The 14,058-nt window shown below is 41.3% G+C and overlaps 1 pseudogene; it reads left to right on the top strand.

The window, feature by feature from the left end:
- Positions 1-1,361: 1,361 nt before the first annotated feature.
- LOC140848277 (large ribosomal subunit protein eL33 pseudogene) lies at positions 1,362-3,668 on the top strand (annotated as a pseudogene).
- Positions 3,669-14,058: the final 10,390 nt, after the last annotated feature.

The raw sequence follows: 14,058 nt of genomic DNA, 5'->3' as shown, positions 1-14,058 counted from the left end.
GGCCACGCCACTCTCCCCTTTGCTGCTGGCCTGCAGGGCGGTGGCATCCTCCTGCTGCCACCACCTCTGGGTAAGCTGACCCCCTCCTTCTCATTCCTCCAGCAATTGGGTGCCCAAGGCTCTATGTGAATCCCCCACGTCTGAAACACCCTAAGTGCATTTCGTTTTCCTGATTGGACTCCGAGGGCTACTGTCGCCCTTTTCTTTTGGCCTGGGGTATTTGTATACTTGGAAAGTATTGAAATAAGCGGTACTGTATTTCATATAACCTTGAGAAGGTATAAGAAATATAGAAATAATTAGGAAATTAATTGAGTTGATACTTTATAATAGTTTTAAGAGCCTTATAGTGGCGTATTTTTGTTTGAACTATCCTAAACTTTAATTGTAGCTTAAATAATTTAAGGTAATTTAAATAAATGATGATTGCCTGATCTTATAAGAAAATTTGATTTTCAACATTTTGTTTATTTAACTTATAGGTTTAATAAGTTGAGCATTAAGTGAAATGCAAATAACAATGAGTGAGTGTTCATTCTATGGAGAGTTCTTTAAATATAAAGAATGTAATCACCTTTGTGTGTGTGTGTGTGTTAGAGATATTTGGGAGTATCAAATGAATTATGGTCTGAAAAGCAGGATATAAACTTTCTCTTTAAAAGAATATTCAACTTTTATTGTCTTTTTCTTTCTGGATGGTAAAGAGCTGTTTGGTCCATTCTGGGTGTGAGGATAACTTTCCCCAAGGCTGAGAGGCCACCTCTCCCTTCCCTCCTTAGAGTGCAGGTTAGAATGCTGGGTTTGATGAAGAATGAGCACCACTTGTCCTCGAGGACTGACACGTCATTGTCAGTTGCTGGCAGTTGGGACTCATCATTGGCAGGGCGATTGAGAGCCTTCCCAGTAATAGGCCAACCACAGTTGTTGAGAGGGAAGAGAAGAGACTGAGGCTGTGGCTTAGAGGCTAAAAGGGATAAAGGCCAGAAGATGAGGCTAGGAGAAGCCAGGCACCCTCAAGTTGAGGTGTGATCCTTAAATGAGGGCCTTGGCCTAGAGGCAGCCTCAAGTGGGTCAAGTGGAGAACTACTTCCCAGGAGTCTCAGCAGGTTACAGCCTCGACCAGGCACTGCCTGCATTTACATTATGGGGATTTCACAGTCTTTTTAGTTACTCCGGTGCCTGAAGGACTGTGGCTGCTGACATGGGAGTCCTGGCACAGTCCCGTAGTTCTTACAGCCTTAGCACATATCTAATATTTGGCAGAGCTGGTTTATCCTGATTTCCTTTCAAATAGTTTTTCTATGACAGCTCCACAGAAGTTGAGAAGAAAAACCACTTTAAATGAAGGAAGTAAACTAGAAATGGGGGTGCTTTATGTCAGAGAACAGGCAGCAGAGTACCCACCGGCCGCCGGAGAGCTCTGCCAAGGAGGACAACCCAACTGCCGCTACACTTGGTTGACCCTCATTTCCCAGTCAGAGCGGCAGCGCATGGAGGCCAAGGAGAAATTTTCTTTGTCTATTAGAGTGAATAAAGGTTTAAGTGGCATTTGACTCATCTTTTAGGGCAGGGAGAGGCTAACAGCAGAACATTTTAGGATGCTCTGTTATCTTGATAGACAGCTAAACATTTGCCTAATGTTTAAACTGTCCAGTCAAAAAAACATAGTCCCCTTTAACATTACTGAGTCTGTGGGGTTCTTCTTTGTTTTTGAGGGATGGAGATTCATGAATTGAAGTTTCAAAATACTTTAACTTCTGGCGAGTAAGATATGAGTAAATCTTTATTGTATTCAGGATAGAAACTTGCATGCTGATTACATGCTGTGCTGGAGTGGTGGGGACTGAACCCAAATATTAAATTTATAAAGAATGGGGAGGCACTCTGCCATTTATTCATGCATCAAGCATTTATTGATAGTCTATGATGTACTGTGTCAGGCACTAGGAAATAACAAGGTGAGCAAAATAGACACGGGCCCTGCCCTTATGGAGATCACAGCTTAAGTGGAGGAGGGTGTTAAACAATCATGCACATGACTGTGTAATTGCATATCGTGATCAATTCTTGAGGGAAAGATGCTTGGTGCTGGGAGAGAGAAACTAGTCTGGGGCAGGAAGTTTATGGAAGTTGAGATCTAAAGTAGAGTGTGAGTCAAGGAAAGGGTGTGGGGGCAGGTTCCTGGCAGAGGGAACAGCCTGTTCAGAGCTCTATGTTGGGGAAATGCTCTCAGGGAATGCTGGAGTAGCTTATAGAAGGCCAGTGTGCAGGTGCGGAAAGTGGAAGACAGTGGCGGAGAAGCAGGTAGGGATCCATATCAAGGCCTGAAGACCCTATTAAGATGCGGTCTTTGTTCTAAGATTGACATGAGGCCTGAACATTTAAGCAGATATTGACATGATTGAACTGTGTCTGAAAGGGTCACTCTGGCTGCCCTGCTGGGTACCTCCGGGAACTGGCACAGGTGGCTGCCAGAAGCTCAGTGAGAAGGATGTCACTGTGACACTTGGCACTCAGTGCTGCTCCCCTCACCCATGCCCCCATCTTTCCATCAGTGTGGAGGACATCACTTTATGTGATATTTGTAGCAAAGACTTCTTAGCAACTTGGGACCCTGGACCTATGATAGTCAAGGCTTTGAGGGGCTTCTCAGGTTTCAAAAGCACTGCAGGAGTGCCAAATATTGTTATTACTGATCAAGGGGCACAAGGCCTCCTATGTCGTAACTACCATGTCCTGGGCTGCTCTGTGGTGGTGGCCTGTGTGAGTTCTCTCCAGCCTTGATTCCACTTTGCCTGAGAACCTGATCTTACAAAGCTGGAGGAGCTATGGCTTTGGGCCATACCTTGAGCAGTCTTAATACTTTATGAAGTTCATTTCTGTTTTCCTCTTTACTAACCTGCAGAACTTTTACTTACATCATTTGGGGATTAATTGTGAATTTTGAAGCAGTGTCCATGTAAATTGACATGCTATCTTTCAAACCTTAATAGGAAGAAGTGAAGTTATTTTTCTCTGGTGGAATTATTGTTGGAACCGTTACTTTTTTGTAGTGTTCATTTTTTATCACGAAATAATAAATGGTACCAACAAAATAATGCAATATCAACCTTTCGGAAATTAAAGCTAGTTTTAAGGAACCTGAGTAAGATCTAGGATTACATGTCACTGTGTCTTAGATTCAACAACCAAAACAGTTTATTTTGGGACAAATTATATTTAAAAAGGTCTTTGCTCTTTTGTAATTAGAAATTCTTGTCCTGTCAAAAGAGAATAAATCTGTTCTGTGCGCCATCTTGGAGCCTGTGGAAACCTGCTGTGAACAGCACTTCTAAAGCAGTAACTGTGTCAGGAGGTGTGTCCAAGGCCATTTTTGCTGGCAACAAGCGAGATCTCTGGAACCAGAGGGAGCACACAGCTCTTCTTAAAACTGAGGTGTTTATGCCCGACAAGAGACTGGATTCTATTTGGACAAGAGATATATTTATGAATATAAAGCACAACACAGTGACTCCTGGTGGCAAAGCAAACAAAACCAGAGGAATGTGGAGAAAGGGAACTAGTGGTCATGAAAACAGTGGCACGGTTCCTGCCAAACTTCAGAGCAGCCCTCCTGCCAAGTCCATCTAAGTGGAATCCATGTAATGCTGTGCCCCTCCAGGATTTGAATTTATTGAAAATAAATTGTGGATTCATTCTCTTGAAAACTCAAAAGACACCAAATTCTGGGGTGTTGAAAGGGCCAAACAATGGAATGTGGAGCTTTGAGGTAAGGGCAACACATTAGGATCCTTCCTCCTGACCTGCCCTTTGCATTCTGTGGGCAGCCTGTCTGGAAGGTTCCTACCTGCCATCTGCTCTCTGCAAGGGGCCTTTGGTGGAGTGTAGGGGTGTCCTTTCTAAGGTGATGGTCCTGACAGAGGTAAGAGCCATTCTTGTAAAGAAAACCAATTAGATGAAAATGTTAAGCAGATTGAGGTCAGAACTGAAAGAGAAGGTCATGAATTTTATGAAGAATTGTTAAAAGAGCTGCCATCTGCAATCTGGAGAACAAGGATTGCTAACAATGTGGTTTCAGTCTGACTGCCTGAGAATTCTGAAATCCTGCTGGGAAGCAGTCAGGTAGAGAGAGTGAACTCTCCCTTACCTTACCTTTTGTTTAATACAGGCCTCCAAGGGCTTGGATAAGGCCCGCCCGCATTGGAGAGGGCAATCTGACTGATTCAAATGTTAATCTTACCCAGAAATACTCTCACAGACACACCCAGAAATCATATTTCACATAATGTCTGGTCCTAGTCATGTTGACGTGTAACCCATCAAACTATGATATATTATTAAGTTTAGAAAAGTGAGTTATAGACAGTATATAGAGTAAGCTTTCATTTGTGTAAAGTGTATTATATAGGCTCACATAGACACACCCCACAGGTGACTGCCTAAGGCCTTGTTATGTGGGGGCCCAGGACGGTGGCTGTGGGGTCCGGGGAGGAGGGAGAGGGAATATCCGGACACAGAAGTATATTGTGTATAGGCACACATTCACACACATATTTTTATTTTGTATTTTTTTTATTTTTCCAATAAATCTCCTGATCAAATACTGTTTAATATACCAACCTGTTAAAGGAATATCATGCTTAAGAAAATTCTAGATATAAAATTCCAAAATGGTAAAGCAGAATAATTCACTCCATAAAGGGTTCTTCTTTTATCAAATGATCCTGTTAGTGTCATTACCAAAACACCTTTCAATTTGGAAATCATCAAGATACATGAAATATAAAATATGAAAATGCGTTTGGAATATATATAATTGGTATTTATATGCATCATGTATATTATATATACATATTATTTTTGTTCCCAGGGGAATATATGCTAACACAGCAAGATTCACCTTAAAAGAATTCACAAAATAATTGTTTATTTCTTTCTACAGCTATGAAGATGATAAGCCACCATGAAAATTAATAGCAAAAGCATACTAAACACTTAAAATATGAAACAATTTGCTACTGTTTTATATACATTAGATTATATAGTGGTTTTTCATCACGTGATTTCTACATTAACAGCATCTGACTGAGAACTTGTTACAGGGGAAAAATTTCACTGGGAACTCAGGATGATTCTGACACAAGCTGAAGCTTGAGAACCACAATTCTCTCTGCCCTGGTTTAATGCACAGACTGTTTTTATCACCGTTTTATAGGGGAGGAAAGAGTCTTGGCTAGATTATTTATCTTGCCCAGAATGACAAAAAAACAAGTAAGTGCTGAGTTGGCTTCCTTGTTTGACTTCACCATTGTTTCTTACATCACTCTGCTCTTGAAGTGTAAATAGTTAGCAAGGCCGCAGGTCCTTTTATAAGCAGGAAATTAGCAGTAGTGTAAGAAATACATTGTGAACCTTACAATCATGTCTTCCAAGTGTGAAATTTGGTTCTCTCTATTCTTTTCCTCTGGGTGGATATAGTATTTTGTTGTGAGTTTTAAGTTAGAGGTTATACCTAAAACACTCGGTTCTTAAATGTTAGCTGTATCTTCTCTATGAAAATTAATATCATAGAAGATTTGGACAGTCTTTAGGCTATGAAAAACTTCTTATTGATTCTCCTTGACTTTTTTGCTCACTGGGCTTAATTTGTTTAGGTAAAACTCACCAATTCCAAAAAACCCACCCTAGTCTTAATATCCAATTAAAATAGGTAAATAGGATCAAACAGGGTGCACTCATCATATTTTCAGCTTTGTCAAAGAATAAATATTTTTAGATATACCTACAAGCCTGTAATTTAGTAATCTCTGACATAATATTTGTTGAATATAGGGCTAATTATATGAAGACCAATGGAAAGGCCTATATTTCTTAAGTGGTTTTTCTCTTGCTCTTTCCAACTGCCAGAAATTCCACTACATTTGTAGTGTTTCCTTAATGATATTTATGTCATAAACTACTGTGCCAACCTATTATAATGTTAATAAAATCATTTTATCAAATCATTTTACCATCTTTTCACATTACAAGTGGATGAGAATAATCTGAAATAATCTAGTTGCAGTTTAATTTTTTTTTTTCAAATTAAATCCACATTTTTATTGACATTACTAAAAATATGACACACAGACCAGAAGTGGATTTTGCTGGCCTTGGAATAATTTCAATGGAGCCTAAATCCTTGTTTCCCAAGGGTACCTTTTTTTTTTTTTTGAGAGGGCATCTCTCATATTTATTGATCAAATGGTTGTTAACAACAATAAAATTCTGTATAGGGGACTCAATGCACAATCATTAATCAACCCCACGCCTAATTCTCAACAGTCTCCAATCTTCTGAGGCATAATGAACAAGTTCTTACATGGTGAACAAGTTCTTACATAGTGAATAAGTTCTTACATGGTGAACAGTGCAAGGGCAGTCATCACAGAAACTTTCAGTTTTGATCACGCATCATGAACTATAAACAATCAGGTCAAATATGAATATTTGTTTGATTTTTATACTTGATTTATATGTGAATCCCACATTTCTCCCTTATTATTGTTATTATTATTATTATTATTTTTTTTTTAAATAAAATGCTGAAGTGGTAGGTAGATGCAAGACAAAGGTAGAAAACATAGTTTAGTGCTGTAAGAGGGCAAATGTAGACGATCAGATGTGTGCCTATAGACTAAGTATTAATCCAAGCTAGACAAGGACAACAAAACATCCATGGATGCAGAACATTTCTCTCAAAACAGGGGGGTGAGGTTCTAAGCCTCACCTCTGTTGATCCCCAGTTTCTCACCTGATGGCCTCCCTGCAACTGTGCCTGTCTTGGGTTGTTCCTCCCTTGAGGAATCTTACCCGTCTCTGGCTAACCAGTCATCTTCCGGGGCCATACAGGGAAATGTAAAGTTGGTAAGTGAGAGAGAAGCAATATTGTTTGAAAAGGTTAGCTTTTTACTTCTATTCAGATTTATGCCCTGTGGCTTCTATGCCCAGCATTTGTCTTGAGGTATTTTTACCACTTGGAAGCATTATGATACTCGGTAATTTCGATATGAGGCACGAATTCTACTTAAGGGTTGTAATTAGGAAGGAAGAGGAAAAGCTATAGAAGTAGCAGATGGAAGAAAACATGGGAAGATTGATTATTTCTTTGACATATCTTCTTGTAGAGTAACATAAGCATGTATAGGTTTTAAATTACTAATTAAATTGCATACACACATTAACATAATAGGAATACAGCTACATAACCAAAGCAGACCTACAATTACCAGCCATCTCCAGTGAAACCAAAAAAACCAGTTAGGCACCCTAGGCATTTGTGAAAACATGTCAATGATATGATGGATATTGTCTAAATGAATTTGAATAGTTTGAGAAAAATCAGACAAATTAAAACAACACATTCCTGGGAACTGTTCACATCCCATATGTTCTTTTAACAGTAGATAGTCTATAGTCGCAAGATTTTGGAGTGCTGCAACTTGCACTTCTCCTAATTCATGGTTGAGTTCTGACAGTATAGATCCAGTCAAATTTGTTTTTTTACTGTATGCACAGGCAGGCTTAGATATCTCCTTCTTCATTCCAATGGCAAGTCCAGGAACTGGTGAGATGAATGTAGCTACAACTGCAACAGCGCCAGGATCTTTGTTGAAGTTTTTTGATGATCATCTTCTGGAATGACTCTTCCAGAGAATGTTGATGTTGGAAGTTCTTCTTCATATTGTATCTTAATTCATTTTCTGGGTAGCCAAATTAGGCTTTGATCCTCTGTATAAACACAAACAAACCTTTTGCCCACACTTTGATATGCCCTTTATACCATTGTGAAGAACTTATTGGAGATCACCACACAGGAACTGCTTTTTTTTTAAGAGAAAGGAATATTATCAGAAAAATTTATTTCCATAGCTGATCATCTGACACCCTTTAAATGATCAAAATTAAGGATATTTAAAGCATGCATTAATCGTTGATTTACAGTTAGTTTTATCCTATCAGGGAGTAATCCCCCTTTTCTTTCTTTCTTTTTTTGTTATCATTAATCTACAATTACATGAAGAATATTAGGTTTACTAGGCTCTCCCCTATACCAGGTCCCCCCTATAAACCCCTTTACAGTCACTGTCCATCAGCATAGCAAAATGTTGTAGAATCACTACTTGTCTTCTCTGTGTTGTATAGCCCTCCCCTTTCTCCCACCCCCCCCATGCATGCTAATCTTAATACCCCCTTCTTCCTTCCCCCCATCCCTCCCTACCCACCCATCCTCCCCAGTCCCTTTCCCTTTGGTACCTGTTAGTCCATTCTTGGGTTCTGTGATTCTGCTGCTGTTTTATTCCTTCAGTTTTTCCTTTGTTCTTATACTCCACAGATGAGTGAAATCATTTGGTATTTCTCTTTCTCCACTTGGCTTATTTCACTAAGCATAATACCCTCCAGCTCCATCCATGTTGCTGCAAATGGTAGGATTTGCCCTCTTCTTATGGCTGAGTAGTATTCCATTGTGTATATGTACCACATCTTCTTTATCCATTCATCTACCAATGGACATTTAGGTTGCTTCCAATTCTTGGCTATTGTAAATAGTGCTGCGATAAACATAGGGGTGCATCTGTCTTTTTCAAACTTGAGTGCTGCATTCTTAGGGTAAATTCCTAGGAGTGGAATTCCTGGGTCAAATGGTAAGTCTGTTTTGAGCATTTTGAGGAACCTCCATACTGCTTTCCACAATGGTTGAACTAATTTACATTCCCACCAGCAGTGTAGGAGGGTTCCCCTTTCTCTACAACGTCACCAACATGTGTTGCTGTTTGTCTTTTGGCTGGTAGCCATCCTTACTGGTGTGAGGTGATACCTCATTGTGGTTTTAATTTGCATTTCTCTGATAATTAGTGATGTGGAGCATCTTTCCATGTGTCTGTTGGCCATCTGTATTTCTTTTTTGGAGAACTGTCTGTTCAGTTCCTCTGCCCATTTTTTAATTGGATTATTTGTTTTTTGTTTGTTGAGGTGGGTGAGCTCTTTATATATTTTGGATGTCGAGCCTTTATCGGATCTGTCATTTACAAATATATTCTCCCATACTGTAGGGTACCTTTTTGTTCTATTGATGGTGTCTTTTGCTGTATAGAAGCTTTTCAGCTTAATATAGTCCCACTTGTTCATTTTTGCTGTTGTTTTCCTTGCCCTTGGAGATATGTTCAAGAAGAGGTGACTCATGTTTATGTCTAAGAGGTTTTTCCTATGTTTTTTTCTAAGAGTTTTATGGTTTCATGACTTACATTCAGGTCTTTGATCCATTTTGAATTTACTTTTGTCACACACATATTTTTAAAAGACAAACTTTATGAGATCAATAGTGTTGTCCTGATCAGTTATGCATGGTGCTATGAAATAGGGTATGTGTGAAAATGAATGGAAAATTTCCATGCAGAAACACACACACACTCTCAGCTGCCATTCTCTCTGGGTGGCAGCATGTGGGAGGCTGGAGAGTAGTGGGAAGAGATTTTACTTTTTGCATTGTATTCTTCTATACTCTTTGTACTTTTTAGCCACAATCACATGGTTTTAAAATGATAACTTCTTTATAGTTTGTGTGTGTGTGTGTTACTTGCTGCCCACAAGTGTAATAGACCCCTCAGTGTGTTGGGCTCAGCCAACCCTGCTGACAGCTTGCCCTGGCCTGATCAGGCCCGTGCTCAGCTTCGGGTGGACATACATGAATGAGAGCATTCAAAAAAGTGCCATTAGAAGCACCTCACACCCATTAGGATCGCTACTATCAAAACAAGAGAAAACAAATGTTGGTGAGGATGTGGAGAAATTAGAACCCTTGTGCACTGTTGGTGGGAATATAAAATGGTATAGCTGCTGTGGAAAACAGTATGGAGCTTCCTCAAAATATTCACAATAAAATTACTATTTGACCCAGCAATTCTACTGGGTCTATTCCCCAAAGGATTGAAAGCAGCGTCTTGAAGTAATGTTTGTACACCCATATTCACAGCAGCATTCACAGTAGCTACAAAGTGGAAGCAACCCAAGTGTCCATCCACAGATGAAATGGATAAACAAAATGTGGTAAACACATGGAAGGGAATAGTACTTAGCCCCAGATGGAAGGCCATTCTGCAATATGTACCACATGGATGAACCTTGAGAGTGTTATGCTAAGTGAAATAAGTCAGGCACAAAAAGACAAATATTATATGATATACTTACTAGAGTAGTCAAAATCATAAAGACAAAGTATGATGGGGTTGCCTGGGACTGGGGGAAGAAGTGGGGATTTATTGTTTAATAAGTATAGATTTTCAGCTTTATAAGATGAAAAGAGCTATGGGGATGGATGGTGGTGATGGCTGTTCAGCAATGAAATGTGTTTAATACCGCTGACCTATGCACTTAAAAATGGCTGAGATGGTCATTGTTATGTGTATTTTAACACACAAAAAAGAAAATAATACACAGCCGGACATGGCTGTGTCTTAAAAAATGAAAGGAACAAATATATTCATTTTAACAACGACCAAAAAACCCTCAAAAGAAACCCCCCAAAACCAGTGCCAGTAGAATGGCTAAAGAAAAGTAAACTATTTCATCCTTTCTAGTAGCAGAGACAGTGTCAGGAAATTCCAGGAAGACCAATCCTTGCCTCACAAAGAGACTTATTAAGGAGACCCAGCAGGACTGTGCCCTGACTGACCCTAATCTCTTTGGATTCCTGGGAACAAGTCGTGGGGTGCAGGGGTCCCTCCCTGGGGCTTCCATGGCTCAGCTTCCCTCCTGACCTGCTGGAAAAGGGACCCCAGCCAGCTGACAGAAGGTTCATCACCACCACCAGGCTTCCTGGCCATAAAAGCCTCGTCACACCCTCAGCCAGGTTCTATTGCCTGCTCTCAGTTCCCACAGGCCGCCCCAGAAAGGTGAGCTGCCAGTCTCCTCTCCCTCCTGAGTTTAGCTGCACCAGGCATTAGCATGTCTTTCTCAGATGACAAGAGTCTTGGGAATGACATTCTCTTGCTCACCCTCCCTATTCATGTAAACTGGACCATGTGACACTGTAGACATATGACACCATGTGACACCAGCCCTTCACTTGACAACATTAAAAATAAGCTGGGGGCAGTGCTGCCCAACCTTTCTGTGATGATGGAAACACTCTGTAATTACTGCAATCCCTAATTAGTGCTATCCACCTGCCACATGTGGCCATCGAGCGCCTGAAAGTTGGCAGTGTGACTGAGGAACTGAATGTTAAATTGTATTCAGTTTTAATTAATTTAAGTTCAGTAAGTAGATGCAGCCACCGACTGCGCTGTACTGGAGAGTGCCACTCTAGGGCCTTGACCAGCATAGCCACGTGGACTTGCTCTTGGTTAAGCTCTAGACTTGGAATGTTTAACTGACCTTCTTGCAATATGCTCTGATTCTTCAGTTGGAGAGCTATTAATAACTAGCTGTATCACTTGTAAACTAACCAACTAACCCAACAGCTAACTAGTCAGCTCCCCTCAACTGACACCACAGCTTCCTCCAGGTACCACCTATGTCTTCTCCTTCCCTTCAAATGCAAGGTTTTTAAATCATCTTCTTGGCTCATTGAGGCTCTCCTCCCACCTGCCAGCCCCTCGGCCCTGCTGCCTGGCTGCCGTCGTGCTGCTGTCAGAGCCGTGCTCTGGCCAGTCGCCGCTCTTGCTGTGGCAGCCCGAGAGGGCTACACCCCAAAGTGCCACAGACTGTGTGGCTTACACAACGGAAACCTTTGTTCTCAAAGTTTGGGAGGTTGGAAGTCTGAGATCAAGTGTTAGAAGAGTTGGTTTCTTCGGAGGCCTCTCTCCTTGGCTTGTAAATGACTGTCTTCTCCCTGTGTCTTCACGACGTCTTCCCTCTGAGAGATTATGTGTGTGTCCTAATATTCTTTTTTTTTTATAAGGATCCCAATCATATTGGATTAGGGTCCACCCACATGAACTCATTTTAACTACCTCTTTAAAGGCCCTGTTTCCAATGCAATCACATTCTGAGGTACCAGGAGAGAAGACTTTAGTGTGTGAATTTTGGGGGATTCAGTTCAACTCAAAACAACTGCTATGCTGCTGAATCCAACATATTTTCCCCACTCTTTTCTTCCTTACTCTCTTGGCATTTCTTCCTTTGTCTTGCCTTTAAATATTTGCGCTCCTCAGGGTTTTGTCCTTGTGTGCTCTTCTGCTTTCATACACTCCCATGTTCTCCTGTGGCTTTTGTTACCAACTTCACGCAGATGCTGTCCAAATCTCTGTCTTCGGCCCACATTCTCTGATGAGTTCTAAGTCTAAATACACAACCATCTACTGGACATTTATCTGGCCCACAGGTAACTCCAAGTCAATAGGTTCAAGTTGAATCAATCGCCTTCCCACCTTCTCCAGACCTGCTCTTCCTCTGGGAGCTCTAACTCAGGAAGTGGCACCTGTGTTCACCCACGCGTTCATTCTAGAAAGGAGAAACTTCCTCTGGGCCTCCCCCTCTCTCTCATCCACCATATCCATTCCCCTCTCACCTATGAATTCTGACTCCTGAAAGACCCTTTCATTATGCTTCTCTTTATCTCCACTTCACTCTTCTGGTTCAAATTACTACCTGATATTTCTAAAATGCAAATATGATTATGTCCCTCCCTTGCTTCAAATATTTCAGTGACATCCCATTTCTCTCAAGATAAAGCCCAAACCTCCTAACATGGTCCCTCTGCTATCTACCCCCTGCTTCCTTCACCTTCCCTCACCTGCTGCTGCTGAGTTCTCTGCTCCAGGTTTAACCCTAACGCATCACAGCATCTCTCACCATGGGCCTTAACACTTGCTGTTCCCTTGCTGGGGACCCTCTCCTTGTCCATCTGCTTCAGCCTGATTTCAGCACCTGGAGGCCACTCTCCAGGGCTTCTGGACCACATGTCCTTCAATGTGCCGCTTTAGGACACTTTAACTTCTAGCTCTTCCACAAGACTGCAAGTTCCTTAAAAGCAGAGATTGTTTCTGACCTGTTTATCACCGACACATAGCAGGTACTCAGTCCCCACCACAAAACCTTAAATGGAATATGGCTCGGAGAGGGTTTATGAAGACTTCTTCCCATGACTTCTAAAGTGAGACTTCCAGCTGCTTTCTGTCCACACACAGATTTTCCTGCACTGTGAGCTGTGCTAGAGAGTCTGTGTGGTTCACAGAAAATGGCAGCTGGAGCCCCAGCCTCTTGGAGCTGGCCTCACCAAGGAAATTATTTGGAAAGTGGTAGTAGAGGGGCCTTTTCCCCTACACTTGAGACATAGAGCCATTAGATTAATCAGCATAAACTGGTTCTCAGGGAAGCTTCAAACAGCACAGCTACCTTGTCTATCACATATGTCCAGCACAGGATGGACAAGTGGGTTTGAAAAGAACACTAAATAGAGCTCTACAACTCTCTTTCATATTATGGTAGGATAGGCTTACAGCCTTCAGATGCAAGGTTTTATTCCTTCTCCTTGTTTGTGGAGGGACTTCTCTATGACAGCTCTGTCCTGGATGCAGGTAGCGAGCCCTGAGCACTCCAGCATGCACGTAAGTAGCCAGATCCCCAGAAGTAATCATCCCATGGAGTTCAAGAGCCTTTTAACATTGTACTCCTCTTGTAGTTATCTTACTTCCCCAAATTAGGGACATTTAAATGCCAAGAGCATGCATTTTGTCAAAAAAGGAATATTTACAAAACTGAAAAAGCACTGCACCTCTGAATGTTTTACAAGAGTAAATAAAAGCAAAGTTTTTTTAGAAATGAAGACTCTGTACTTACAAGTCTGAACAGGTGCAGAGGGAGACCAAGAATTCTCCTCCAGTAGGATATTTCTCCCACAGTGAGGAAGGGGCTGCTCTGGTGTGAATTGGTGGGGCCGGCATTGGACCTGGTGGATCCCTAAGGACACAGGAGTGGAGACACAGACTTCCAGAATTAGAGAACACCAAAAGCAGCAGTCCAGACCGTGGAAGTGCGCTTAGCCAGTCCTGAATAGTGGTTTGATCATTGTTCCAG

Source organism: Manis javanica, chromosome 3 (assembly GCF_040802235.1).
Source record: "Manis javanica isolate MJ-LG chromosome 3, MJ_LKY, whole genome shotgun sequence".
NCBI lineage: Eukaryota > Metazoa > Chordata > Mammalia > Pholidota > Manidae > Manis > Manis javanica.
This window is presented reverse-complemented; position numbering and strand designations above follow the sequence as displayed.